This window comes from Podarcis melisellensis (genome assembly GCF_964234715.1).
Source record: "Podarcis melisellensis genome assembly, chromosome: 3".
In the NCBI taxonomy this organism is placed as follows: domain Eukaryota; kingdom Metazoa; phylum Chordata; class Lepidosauria; order Squamata; family Lacertidae; genus Podarcis; species Podarcis melisellensis.
In genome coordinates this window covers 54,062,538-54,075,949 of record NC_138530.1, presented here as the reverse complement: position 1 = coordinate 54,075,949, position 13,412 = coordinate 54,062,538, and the positions used below count along the sequence as shown (strand labels likewise).

The 13,412-nt window shown below is 40.2% G+C and overlaps 1 protein-coding gene across 12 annotated transcripts in view; it reads left to right on the top strand.

The window, feature by feature from the left end:
- Window positions 1-13,412, top strand: part of ARID1B (AT-rich interaction domain 1B) — a 344,407-nt gene that overhangs the window by 59,061 nt on the left and 271,934 nt on the right. Inside the window, exon 1 of one of the 12 annotated variants that reach the window (XM_081905093.1) lies at window positions 313-337. The exons of the other annotated variants lie outside the window; for them this stretch is intronic. The gene's annotated coding sequence lies outside the window, so the exon portion shown is untranslated. Of the gene's footprint in view, window positions 1-312; window positions 338-13,412 lie in introns of those variants that run through there. 12 annotated transcript variants of the gene reach the window in all.

Genomic DNA, 13,412 nt, shown 5'->3' with positions numbered 1-13,412 from the left:
CACTTGATCCATGGAATGGTTACAACATAATTTGGCAATTATTTAAAACAACAATTAAAATAACAACCCAAATTAAATAAGAGCAGGTCATACTTCTAGCCTACCAATTTGCTTCCTGCCCAGGTGTTTATGGGATAGCAGTTAAGTTCAACCTGGTGCCAAAATGTAAGTAATGTTGCCGCATTCCATAATCAGGGCACCAGCATAGACAAGGGCCCATATGATGTCACTACTCAAGGAACTTGCCTGGGTGGTGATGCAACAATAAGGGTCTCATTGCAGATGTAAGAAGCTGAGCAGGCTGATACAGGGCAAGCCATTCCTCCAGATACCTGAGGTCCAAGCTGTTTAGGGATTTTTGTTGTTAATTAATATTATTTCTGAATTTTATCCTTTAAATTGGGCATTTCTTGTCAGTATTTTAATGCTTCACACAATGTGGATAGAAGCAGCTTATGTTTATATATTTCTAAACAATTTATTGGGCTTGACTTTTTATAAAATAACTGATTATGAATTTAAACAACAGAACTGGGACCTGCATTTTATGACATGACGCATCCAGGTTGTTGTTGGTTTTTTAAGGCATATTAATGCTTCAGAAATGTCAAAAGTTTGAGCATTCACACATTTTTAGTTTTTCTTACCCTATCGGCAGTCATGCAAAAAAGCTGAAATAGCTAAATGTTCTTTAGGAAGTTGCTAGTTAAAATGAAATGTTAATAATTCTTTCCTCCCCTTTCATCAAGACTGCTGTAACATGTTGTATAACAAATGGAATACTGTACATGTTTTAGATTTAACTGCCTAAAATGTTTACATTACACTTAAAATATTTTATTCTCAAGAATGGCTTTACATGAAGGTTAAAAATTTTCCTTCCATGTGCTAGAGCTGAAAGCTACATTGAATTCTCTACCTCCTAAATATGTGCATTTTAGTATTCTGGAAACCACACTTTCACCTTCTTAAGGTCTTTCTCTCCAAGCATTCCTTCTGAGATTTTGTTTCTCAGAATGTATTTCAGTTTTATGAAGTGTGAAGCTGTTTATCTAGAGAAGGTAGCATTTATTATGTTGCGAAGGGCTTGAGAATTTAGAGAATAACCCTAGGTCTTTACTAGCGTATATGGTTACGGGAGTGCTAATTTGGTATTCTTGTCCTGTCTGTTTGTGGTATTTAATGTTCTAACATCTCTCTGGTTGGTTGAATCCATATGTCACTCAAATGGGAACTTGTGCTTTGGCATTGGTCTGACAATCAGTCAGCCATGGAGTACAATGATAAAATTATGAAAACGGTGTCTCTGTTCATTGGACCAGTAGAATTTACAAGCATTTTCCTAGATGTGCCTAAATATTATATTGCCTTTTCTTGGCTCACAGACACTGGCTTCCTGGGATTTAAGCCTTGTCAGAAGTGCAACGACTCACTTTCCCTTATATATACCTTCTTTCTTTTTAATGTTTTTGCTCTCTGCTTATAAAATATGAATATCAGTTGTCTGAGTGATTTGATGGCTAGAAAAATATGATTGTGCTAAGACAGTCTTCTATCACCAATCATGAACAAAAGTGACTTTTGTGATGCACAGTATTTTCCTCTGTCAGTGCTCTGTACCACTGTATTAAAGTGGATGTGAAGAACAGCAGGGCTGTTATACACTGTTCTACACTTTTCAATGTCTGTTAGATGAAAATGTGAACGTTGTGTGTATGTGCATGTGTGTGCTAAAAGAGAGAGAATAATGCTACTTTTTATTAATTCATTGGTATCACTTATGCTTCCAGAATGAAAAAGATTAGTGCATGTGTACTCTCACTTATGCAGGAGTTACGTTCCATGCGTAAGTGGGGAGCACCCTCTAAAAGCCTCTAAAGACACATTTTTTCCTGCTCTCCAGCTCTCTTTCCACACAACACATTCTTCAACTAGAGTTGAAGGCTGTGGAAAAGCAGCAGTTGCTGTTGCGCTACCATGCACACCAGAGACTGAGCAGCCTAAACAAAGCCCCGTTGCACCTTTGGCTTTCTAAGGGTTTTCTCTGCCTTCACTAAAGTCCTCTTTTGGGCTCCAGGATGGGTGGTTGTCTCCTTGTGAGCCACAAGGACTATCCAGCTTTCTTGTGCCATCTCCTGGTTTGAATCTATGTAATTTCCCGGTGCTGCACATACACATGGTCACACGCGACCTCATCGCTTGTAAATTCAGATACTCCTTTAACCTACACCCCTATTATTACCGCTTGTATACTAGCTTAGAACTGGGCAATGACTGAGTCCTATTGGTAAAACACCAATTGTAATGTGAGATCACAATTCCCATAGTACCCTGAGCATAGCTCTTGCAGGATCAGCTGTACCATATGTTTGGTAACAACAGTTTACAACTAAAATGAGGGGCCAATAGTACTGGACAAGTTTGCCCTGAAAATTCACAGTTAAGAGGCTATGGGAAACAAGAACATGGAAGACAAATAAACTTAGTCGACAAAGCAGGGCTTATGGTAAGAGATTTCGCATTACTAGTGGTATACCGTATACTAATAGCCCCAAATGGTCACAGAATAGCCCCAAATGGTCACAGAATCAAACAGCAGCTTTCCTGCCAAGTGGTCATGCATATACCGTATTTTTCGCACCATAGGGCGCACCTGACCATAGGGCGCACCTAGTTTTTAGAGGAGGAAAATACAGAAAAAAATATTCTGAATCAAATGTTGCACTAAACTATTTAAAGCAGCAAAGCGGGTGGCTCCTGTCCGCTTTGCTGCTTTAAATCGAGCCTCAGAGGAGGGTAGGAAGGGGAACCATGGCTTATCTAAGTCCAGTTAATAATGCTGAGCCTGACTTATGGCCATCGAGATTAGCCTGGCCGTCTCAGTGGAACTCTGGGGTGGACTTTCAGTGGTCAAAGTGTGGTTGTGTCTTCCTGCCCGGCATCTATTTCCTGCCGTCTTTCCCCCCTGCACCCTGCTTCGAGGGAAGGAAGTGGAGCCATGGATCCTCTGCTTGCAACTGCAGTGGATTCCCTCCACTTTGAAGCAGGAAAGTGGGAGCGGAGCTGCTTACACGAGTATAAGCTGCTCCCCTCCCACTTTGCTGCTTCAAAGGGAGCCCAGGAGGAGGGAATCCGCTGCAGCCAAAAGAAGTGGAGGATCCATGGTCCCTTTCCTTCCCTCCTCCGTGATTGCTTTGAAGCAGGAAAGCAGGAGAGGAGCTGCTTACACGAGTGTAAGCTGCTCCCCTCCCATATTGCTGCTTCAAAGGGAGCCCAGGAGGAGGGAATCTGCTGCAGCTTCCCCCACCTCCCGCAGAAACCGCACGCTCTTTAAAGGGGCTGTGCGGCTTCTCCTGGCTTTTCTGGGAGGTGGGGGGATTCCCCCACCTCGTAGAAAAGCCTGCAGGAGCTGCGCAGCCTTTAAAGAGGGCGTCGCTTTTGGGGGCTTTTCCCCGAGGAGGGAGAAGGGACTGATGCGGCCAGTCAGTCCCTTCTCCCTCCTGGGGAAAAGCCCGCAAGAGCGCACGGAGCTTGTGTGCCGCTCTTGGGGGCTTTTCCCGCCTGCCTCCCCCCTGCATTCGCTCCATAGGACGCACACACATTTCCCCTTGCTTTTTAGGAGGGAAAAAGTGCGTCCTATGGTGCGAAAAATACGGTAAGTAAGTTATAGTAGAAAGAGCATGTAGTGAACACAACATTTTAAAATGTGATTTCATGATCAACATGGTCACTTCAAAGGGAATGTTTTATTACTTATAGAAAAATGACTGTTTCTCAATTAACTGGCACAGGTGCATATCTTGTTCAACATCGCAAAACTCCCTGTTTCCCCAGAACTAGATTTAGAGTTTCAAATGTAGATATATACTAATTGGTGACAAGCAAGCATTTGTTAATTACACAAGCCAAATAGGTACATTTGGAGGAAATATACTCTAATGGCAAGTATAGCAAAGTGACACAGACAAAATAAGATTTTATGATAAGGCATAATAATTTCCATATGGCTTACATATGTGGATCAATATCCCAAGAATGGTGAATCTGATGTTCAATCCATGTTTGCTTTATACTAGTACAAATGGTTACGACTGTAGAGTAAGACATGTGCCTTAAGTATCCTAATCCCTTGTGTGGCCCATGGATCCACCTGGTCTAGCTGTTCTGTTTGGCTGAGCAGTATGCTAGATTAGTGGGGCTTTGGCCAAATCCTATAGCATTTCAGCCCATGGAGTTTGAGCATTAGATTTGCAGTCTAAAGACTTGAAATTTTAATTTCTGTAGTGTTTCGTATGAATGTTACTGTTAGTTTTTGTGTGTGTGTGTGTGTGTGTGTTTTATAATTACCCTACCTTGACTATTGAGTAGAAAGGCAGTTTAGACTTTTCATTTTAGAAAAACAGACATGTAGGTAACACGAAAACAGCATATTTTCCTAAGCAAAGCAATAAAAATTCTGTGTTATCTAGATTTTTCAATTTTAGAAGTCTATATTCTCCTCCTTCTCCTCCTCCCCTTCACTCTAAGGTTCCAGGATGGGTTACAACAATTAAAACACAATGTTAAAACCAGTTTAAAGCAACTTGCCAACACCAAAATAACATGCACTCTAAAAACTCATATCTTTGGTACTCATATCTTTGGTGTCTAAAGCCCAGGGTAAAGAGGTGTGCCTTCAGCATTTGCTGACAGCTGTGAAATGAAGATGGCAGATGCACATCCGTGGAAAGAGAGCTCCACAACTTAGGGCCTGCCAAAGGGAATGCCCTCTCCTGAACTTCTAAGAGTGGTGGGACCAATACTGCCCATTTTAACACCCAAGGAGATCTGTAGGGAAAGAGGCAGCCTTTCAAGAAGGAAGTTCTCCTCCTCCGTCTCATTCCCCAAATAATCCATGATATGTGCAAAAGTTGGGAAATAGAATATTCTTTGAAGTCTTTCCTAGGTAACACCTGTCAAAATAGATGAACTGAGCATATGTGGAAGTAACAACCTCATTCTTTCATGTACATTTTGCTTTATTGCTTGCATCTCCTGTTTTTATTGTAAATTAGTAAAATTCTGATCCGTTCTTTTATATAATGGCTTTTGCTTCTTCCTCACATGTGTAAGAGAAATCTGGTTCTACACAAATAAAGTGTTTATTTTACTTTCCCGGTTAGCAGTGATAAATTAATTGATGCTTTTCTCACTTGCCGTTCATTTGACAGAATATTATAGATAAAATTTATCCCTCAAGAGTGTCAGAATACTCACATAAGAGAATAAGGATAAATCAAGAAGGAACTGTTAGCACAGTTGAACACTTGATGCTTTCTAATCATAACTGGATGTTCTACTTTCGCACTTGATAACACAGGATTGACTGACTGCGTAAAAAAAAAGTTGCTAAGAGCACACAGGCGAGAATTTCGATGTCTTCTGACACTCGTTCTTACATAAATAGCAAGAAAACCTTATATGTGTCTCATAAAAAGAACAGGAAAGAGCTTGTTTCTCTTGCCTACTTCAGTAATGTTGGTGAATATATGTGATTGTTTCATCTGCTTGCTATAAGCAGGTTTAATTTCCATTTTTCATATAAAAATATATGTTAATACCATGTTAAATAGTAAATCTGAAGTCTGAGGCACAGACGCTTTATATAGCAGCCATTTGTATTAAAGCTGAGATGGTATCTTCCGCATGTAGAATGCCTTCAATGGTAAGGTGCCTCAGAGAAGGGAACTGAGTGCTTAACCCAGGCATAGGCAAACTCGCCCTCCAGATGTTTTGGGACTACAACTCCCATCATCCCTAGCTAACAGGACCAGTGGTCAGGGATGATGGGAGTTGTGGTCCCAAAACATCTGGAGGGCCGAGTTTGCCTATGCCTGGCTTAACCCTTCCTTGGCCATTTACTTCTTCCTCTCCCCCAAAATCTTCCACATTTCTAGCCAACACCTAACTTCCAGCGCCTACTGCAGATTTTTTTATTCCAACAGGCATTTTAATTTTAACTTTTCTGTGTTTTATTACTTGTATGCTGCTTAGAGATTATTGTAGTTGCCGGTAATCAGCATATCATTTTTAAAAAATAAGTCAGTCAAGTGTGCAGTGACCCTTAAGTGAGTGCTGCTGTGGTGAGCATTGCAGCTGGGAGAGTGTATTCCAAATATTTTTCTGGGGGTGTTTTAAACTTCTTCAAAATTTAATACAGGTAACAGAGTGTGAACAAAAAGGTTTTTATGTTGGGTCATTGCTTATAAAAATAATTCCTCTGTTATACTGTTGCTCTTAACAACATTGGTGCAAATCTGTGCATTGCTATGAGCATACTTGATTGCAGTCAGATCTCTTAACAAAGATTTTGGGCCCCATGGATTGCAGGGTTTAGTCCAACGCTAACTAGCTTGCTCTTCTCGTGCCTAATGACTTTGCTTTTTCTGCTACAAATTCAAGGGCTGGGAAAGAGTAGGGCAGGTTATATTTTAGATTATGGGGATGTGAGAATAAGTCCTAGGGCCTGTCTGAGCTTCACTCACTGTTCTAAACTTTATGCATGCATAATTATATTAAGCAGGTGGGGGGGGACCCTTGGTCCTCCAGATGTTGGTGAACTAAAATTCCAGTAAGCCTTAGCGAGTATGGTCATTGGCCAGAGATAATGAGAATTGTAGTATGAGAACACCTGGAGGTTCCCCACACATAATAAAAGGATCACAACCAAAGGTTCACATTTTGTGCTTTAGCTACATTCAGCCCAATGAACAACAACAGTCAAGTGCAATGATCATGTTTTTGAACTTGGTTTGACTGAACTACAGATAATTGTCCTTATCAGTAAAAATACATGTAGTACTAACAGAGACCATATAAAGATGGCTACATTCAAACAGCTAAAAATGAGCACATCGTTCAGTTCTTTCCTGGGCAAAACCTTCCTTGCCTTTATTAAGAACAGAGTGCAGGCCACTACTTCAAGAATTGGCCTCTGGAGGAGAGAGATTTGAGATGATTTTAGAACTGAAAAGCACACCATGTACAAAATGCCAAGCTAAGGAATATATTCTGCATAAAATGTTTTAAAAAGAGAACATTTCTCAACATTGCTATACTACGGTGTGCCTTAAATGCTTTCTGAGATTGTGGTAGTTTGAGGCAACTTCAGCTTATCGATAAATATCCTAGTCACACAGGTTTATTTTGCAGATTTAGCTTTTGCTTGTCTCTGATAAGCTGAATTGCAATCTTTTGCATGTTTTCTTGCAAATAAGTTTTACAAAATTCAGATTTTCAAGTAAATATGCATAGAATGAGGTTGCACGGTTGGTTCAGAAATCTGGCCTGATTATTTTCTATGCTTTTATTCTTTTTATCACCACTGGCTCAGCATTCACAACACATGTCCCAGCCAGAAGGTTGCAAAGCTGACATTGCAGTCTCCGCAGAGGTTATCTTTATAAAATTCCCTAACACTCCTCTTTGGCGCATCCAGTTTGGCAGCTGGAGTTATATAGGAACTGATTGAATCACTCCCTTCCTCTTACGTTCTTCATAATAATAGATTGCTGTTAAACTTCTGGCCAGAAGGGTAGCTGGGCAAGTGGTTTCCTCCAAAATAGATATCAATTCCTACAGAACTGTTTCTCTGTTTCTTCCTTCCCTCTGTTATTTAAGAATACCAATGGACATTCTCCTGTTTTTCTGCTGAGTTGTGTAAATGCTGTCATTGTAATAGGTAGTTGCTTAATTAACCATTAGTATGTGTCATTTGATTCCATGTGTACATAATATAACTATTTCTCTCTCTCTCTCTCTCTCAGTAATACAATTGTGTTCATTATGTGAAATATGACAGAACGTTGCTCATTGCAATTACTCACATTTTGTGATTCTTAGAGAAAAGAAAGCGTGATTAATATTCAGAGAGGCACCTGAACTGTTAAAATTAATGAAGCTGTATTGACAAACATGTATAACCAAGTCTACTGCCCAAGGGTACAAAGTTAAGGCTACGCATACAGATCATGTGGTCAAGCAATGTGTATATGATGAAGGATGCTGAATCTTTGGAGAAGATAGCTCAAGGGTGGATCATATATTTTGTATACAGAAGGTCACAGGTTCAAAATGCAGCATCTCCAGGTAGAAGGTTGTGGGAAAGATCTGCTGCCCATTAGCATAGACAATACTAGGCAAAATAGATCAACCGTCTGACCTGGTTTAGGACAACTTCCAATATTTCTGTGTTATATGTGGGGTGCTTTGACACTGAATGAGATGGCAGGCACTGTTTGGTATATGAGAGTTCTGTTCATTTTTGGGGTGGAAAGGAGCTTGATATTACATGTGTACCTCCTGATTTCTCCAAAAGCTGACATCTGGAGGGTGCTTAACCATCTGTTCAGTGGAGGATATTCTTGTGCACACCTATGGCCTACAGACCAATTCTGTGTGTAAGAATCTTTAGCTGAGGGCAATGGATGAAACCTGTGTGCATTTTTTTATTTCTTCTGAAAAATAAGCAAGTATTTATGATAGGACATGGAAGCAATCAGAACAGTTTTGAAGACTGAGAATAAACCACAGGGAATCTTAATTGTTGCCAGGGGTGTCAGGTTGAATAAAATATGGGCACACCATCTGAATGGCAGTGCCCACCAACTAGTGGGGGGCTCAAATACTTCACTGGTGCGGCTGAAGGGACCTTGGCTCCTAGCTGGCTGCTATGATTGTTACTTTTCCTTGTAGGGAAAATATCTAACATGTGGTCAGGAAACGGTCTACGTGTGCATATATCTCCATTGACTTCCCATCACTTGACAAAGTGGCAGTGGAACATATGAAATTACTCATATACACACAAGTCAGTGAAGGAGTGAACTGTTCCCCACCTCCTTCATAAACTGCCTTCACACAAAAATAGTAAAAATTAATTTTTAAAGATCTAAAAACTCTTACATGAAAAATCATTCATATATTATTTACCTCCATAGTGTAAAAGAGCACTGTATATTGTTGTTGAAATGAGCCACAGTTGAGCTTGATCTCACCCAGTTCCATTTTCTCTGGTGCAGCTTCGTGGTGGAGATCAGACACCTTTACTTCCATTTTTCATTGACCACAGTTGAGTGTGTTATGTCTGAACCCTAAACCTAATTTGTTCTGGAGGTCCATTCTTAACCTGAAACTGTTCTTAACCTGAGTAACCACTTTAGCTAATGGGGCCGCCCGCTGCCGTGCAATTTCTGTTCTCATCCTGAGGTAAAGTTCTTGCCCTGCGGTACTACTTCCAGGTTAGCTGAGTCTGTAACCCGAAGTGTTTGTAACCCGAGGTGTTTGTAAAATGAGGTACCACTGTATATAATATTGGCTATTGTCATATTCTGAGGGATGTGCTGGGATCTGAAACTTCATGAAACTGTTGCCCCTGGTCTCTTAAAGCTGATAAAGGCTAGTATGTTTGCTTTATGGTTTCTGCAAGTCACGCAGAGAACTTTATGTTATGGGAAAGCATACAAATGCTTTAAATAAAGAAATAAATTTGTCTATTGCATTATTTGGTTGTGGAAAATGTCAGTCACAAGCTGTCCTGTATTGGCTGGGCAGAGTTCACCAGGAGTGGGGTCAGGACAAGCACAAGAGCAAACAGGCAGTGATCATTGATGGCAAGGATCCATGCTGGACTGTGCCAAGTTTCAGCCTGGTCACCCAAGTTAAGGCAATGCAATTGGTTGGATACAGATTTTACAGGACCTGGACACTTTCCTAGCAGATCACCTGTTCTCACATGTGGCACAGGTCCTGAAGACTTTCCCAGTGAAGAACATGGGATTTGGGCAGCTATAGAGGGGCTGAGATGGGCTGATTTGGTGGTCCGGGTTGCTGTTTCCAGGTTCCTTGTTGGACAGATTGGCTCCTTCATTACTTTTCTGCTAATCTTCAAAAGTGACCAGTAGTGGTTAGTGGTGGGGCAGTGTGACCTGTTGCTGTCATCCTGACAGCAGCATTACTGCTCCTTACAGCGGTACCTCGGGTTAAGTACTTAATTCTTTCCAGAGGTCTGTTATTAACCTGAAACTGTTCTTAACCTGAAGCACCACTTTAGCTAATGGGGCCTCCTGCTGCCACCGCGCTGCCGGAGCACGGTTTCTGTTCTCATCCTGAAGCAAAGTTCTTAACCTGAGGTACTATTTCTGGGTTAGTGGAGTCTGTAACCTGAAGCATATGTAACCTGAAGCGTATGTAACCCGAGGTACCACTGTACTAGCATGGGGCAGGATGGCAGCAAGGTCAGGACTTTGTGGGCACATAGGCACAGCCAATTCATTGAAGTTCCATGAGCTCCCTGATCCCACTACCTTCAGGCCTCATGCCCAGATTTAGTGAAGCAATAGCATCTTTCTTTAAGTTGTCTGAATCTTTGCTCAGAACCCCAACACAGATCAGCTGGTATGGAGGTTTTCCTAGGGGGAAGTTCTTTAAGTGGTATTTTTCATCCTGTGAAAATGTAATATATTTCAAGGTATCACTTCTAAAACATATTGACACTGTCTCGCTGTGTTTCCGGTGTTTAGGAACACTGCATAAATTATAGGAAATAGGTAATTTGAAAGGTCTGGTATGTTGCTAATGTTGGAAGTAATAGTGATTCTAAATGATGATGATGACCTCTATAAATATTTGGAGAAATTATGTGTTAGCCAAGGCAGTGCATTCTATTCACAGAAGGAGCCCTTTATGCACAGGAAATCTATATTGTACCTTAGCTTTTTAGGTGCTGGGGTGAAAGTCATCTGAAGGCCACCCTGCATTGGGAATTTTCTAATGTTTTACAATTTTTATGTGCTGTAAGCCACCCAGAGTGGCTGGGGAAACCCAGCCAGGTGGGTGGGGAATAATAATAATAATAATAGTTTTATTGTTAAAGAGACATCTCACAAACTCCTGCAGATCTAGTTCCTTACTTGCTAGCATTATGAAATCTCCTTTCCTTCAGTTTCATGTTTGTTTGAATGAAACTTTAGCATTTTGTTTGTTTTATAGCTTGGAATATTCCTTTTTATGCAGCTGTCTTGTTAGAAGGTACTCTGTAGACTTTATGGATCTGAGGTATTGAATGCCCTCAATGGCTCCTTTGAACGTGCTTTAAAGTGCATAATTGGGCAGTTGAGCATAAAACTACAATTATACACTTGAGTGTTAATTTTTGTGTACACTTATAAGATAGTTCAACACTGGCTGTAATTGAGAATGAAACCTTTTATTTTGAGTGCAAGTGCATATTCCAAGTGCTTAGCCAATGCACGTATTAAAAAGAAGAACCACAAACAAGATGAGCAACATGCTGAATGGGGAGGGCCCTGTGCTACATAGATGCATGGATGAAAAGAATATTTATAATTTTACCAAGTTACTAAACAAAAAGTAGACACTGTTTTTCCCACATATACTATGTTTATATTGCTAGTCCTCAAACTAGATAATTTAAATTCATTACATTGTTGCTTTGTAAGTGAACAAAGCCCCACGGTTATTTGTCACATTTTTTAAAAGTTCAGTGTGCATTCATCTTTTGCATCAAATGCGTTTATGGTCTCCTCTGTCCCGACATTTGAATTCTTTGTGTAGAGCAATGAAGTGATTTCTGGCAAAGGGACTTGCAGGATGGGAAGAGAGTTAAGGTGAAAGAAGAGAAAGTCCTCCCACCCATTTACAGCTTTCTACTTTCAAGCTTACAATGTGTGTTGTTTTCATTTTACAAACTTCCCTGTATTGTATTTGCCTACTTGGACAGATCTATTCTGGGATGGGGTGTTTGCTAAATGGAATCAAAATATGCAACTCTAAAATTATTTTTCGACAGAGTTGCCATTAGAATTACTTGTTTCAGTTCTCAGTATTTTGAAGTTTCTCAAAAATGTCAAAAGTAATCTTTGCATTCTTGTTGTGACCTTAACCAGGAAGTGTTTGTGAAGAATATTTGATGCAGCATATTACCTGTTTCAATCCTAGAGAGAGCTAGCATTCTTTGCCAGATACATTACTTCTAACATTCAACTCTAACTGGGGGAGGTTGGGGGGGGGGGGACTGCTTTCAGAAGGTCCCAGGTTTGATCCCAGGCATCTCCAGGTGGGGCTGGAAATGTCTGCTGCCTCAAACCCTAGAGAGACATTGCTAATCAATGTGGACAGTACTGAGCTAGGTAGACCAATGGTCTGACTGATTATAAGGCAACTTCCCATGTTCGTAGCTGCATAGATGCCTGTACAGTGGTACCTCAGGTTAAGAACTTAATTCGTTCTAGAGTGTGTTATGTCTGAACCCTAAGCCTAATTCGTTCTGGAGGTCTGTTCTTAACCTGAAACTGTTCTTAACCTGAGGTACCACTTTAGCTAATGGGGCCTCCTGCTGCTGCCGTGCCGCCGGAGCACAATTTCTGATCTCATCCTGAAGCAAAGTTCTTAACCCGAGGTACTATTTCTGGGTTAGTGGAGTCTGTAACCTGAAGCATCTGTAACCCGAGGTACCACTGTATTACTGGAAGCAGCAGAATTTAGTGCTGCCATATTCCTTCTCAGCTGATTGATACCTGCTGCTTCTACCATTATGTGTAGAAAATAGCAGAAGTGCCAGATCAAGTTCCAGAACAAAATCCAGATAAGAGAATTGATAGTTTATTTCCCATCAGTAGGGGAGGGGGAGGGGGAGTATGTATTAATTCCTGGATTAATTGCAAACCTTTTCCCCTCACAAAAATAGTTATAGCCTCCCAACTAAGCCTCTTAATTAAGAGTGTTTTTTAGGATTCCGTTGTAGAAAATTAAATATAAATTAGAAAACACATAAGATCATTCCTCCAGGTTCTTTAATTTAAATCTATACCTAAATCTTATTTTGACCCAGAAAAGCATTCAGTTTCTAAGGAGAAATGTTTTTAATGTAATAATAATGAAGATGCAGGTAACTTTATTAGATTCAATAAACATCTGGGAGGACTTGATAACCAATGACTGTAAGTACCGTAACTAAGGGCAATTTGTCATTCATCCTCAGGAAATGCTCTTTATTGGGCCTTAATTGCTGTTTTCTGAAGAGAATAATAATAGATTTATAGATTACTTTTATTGAAGTAGTACCTGTGGGGCTAGATATAGCTTTTAAAGAGAATAAATAGTCTAATATTAGCTAGCTGCTTTATTAGACATAGTGTCATTTTTTCTGTTCACATTATTTTAAGAAAATGAAAGAGTACTATATAGATATTGGTAATATTAAATAAGATCCTATTAATAATAACTGTTGAAGTGAGATAGACAAATAGCCGAATAATACAGAGCTTTCAAATGTTGAAAGTATGTCACGTTCAGTATCTTGTTGCAATCCTTACAACAATATTGTAATGCAGATCACTATTATTTTATTACCT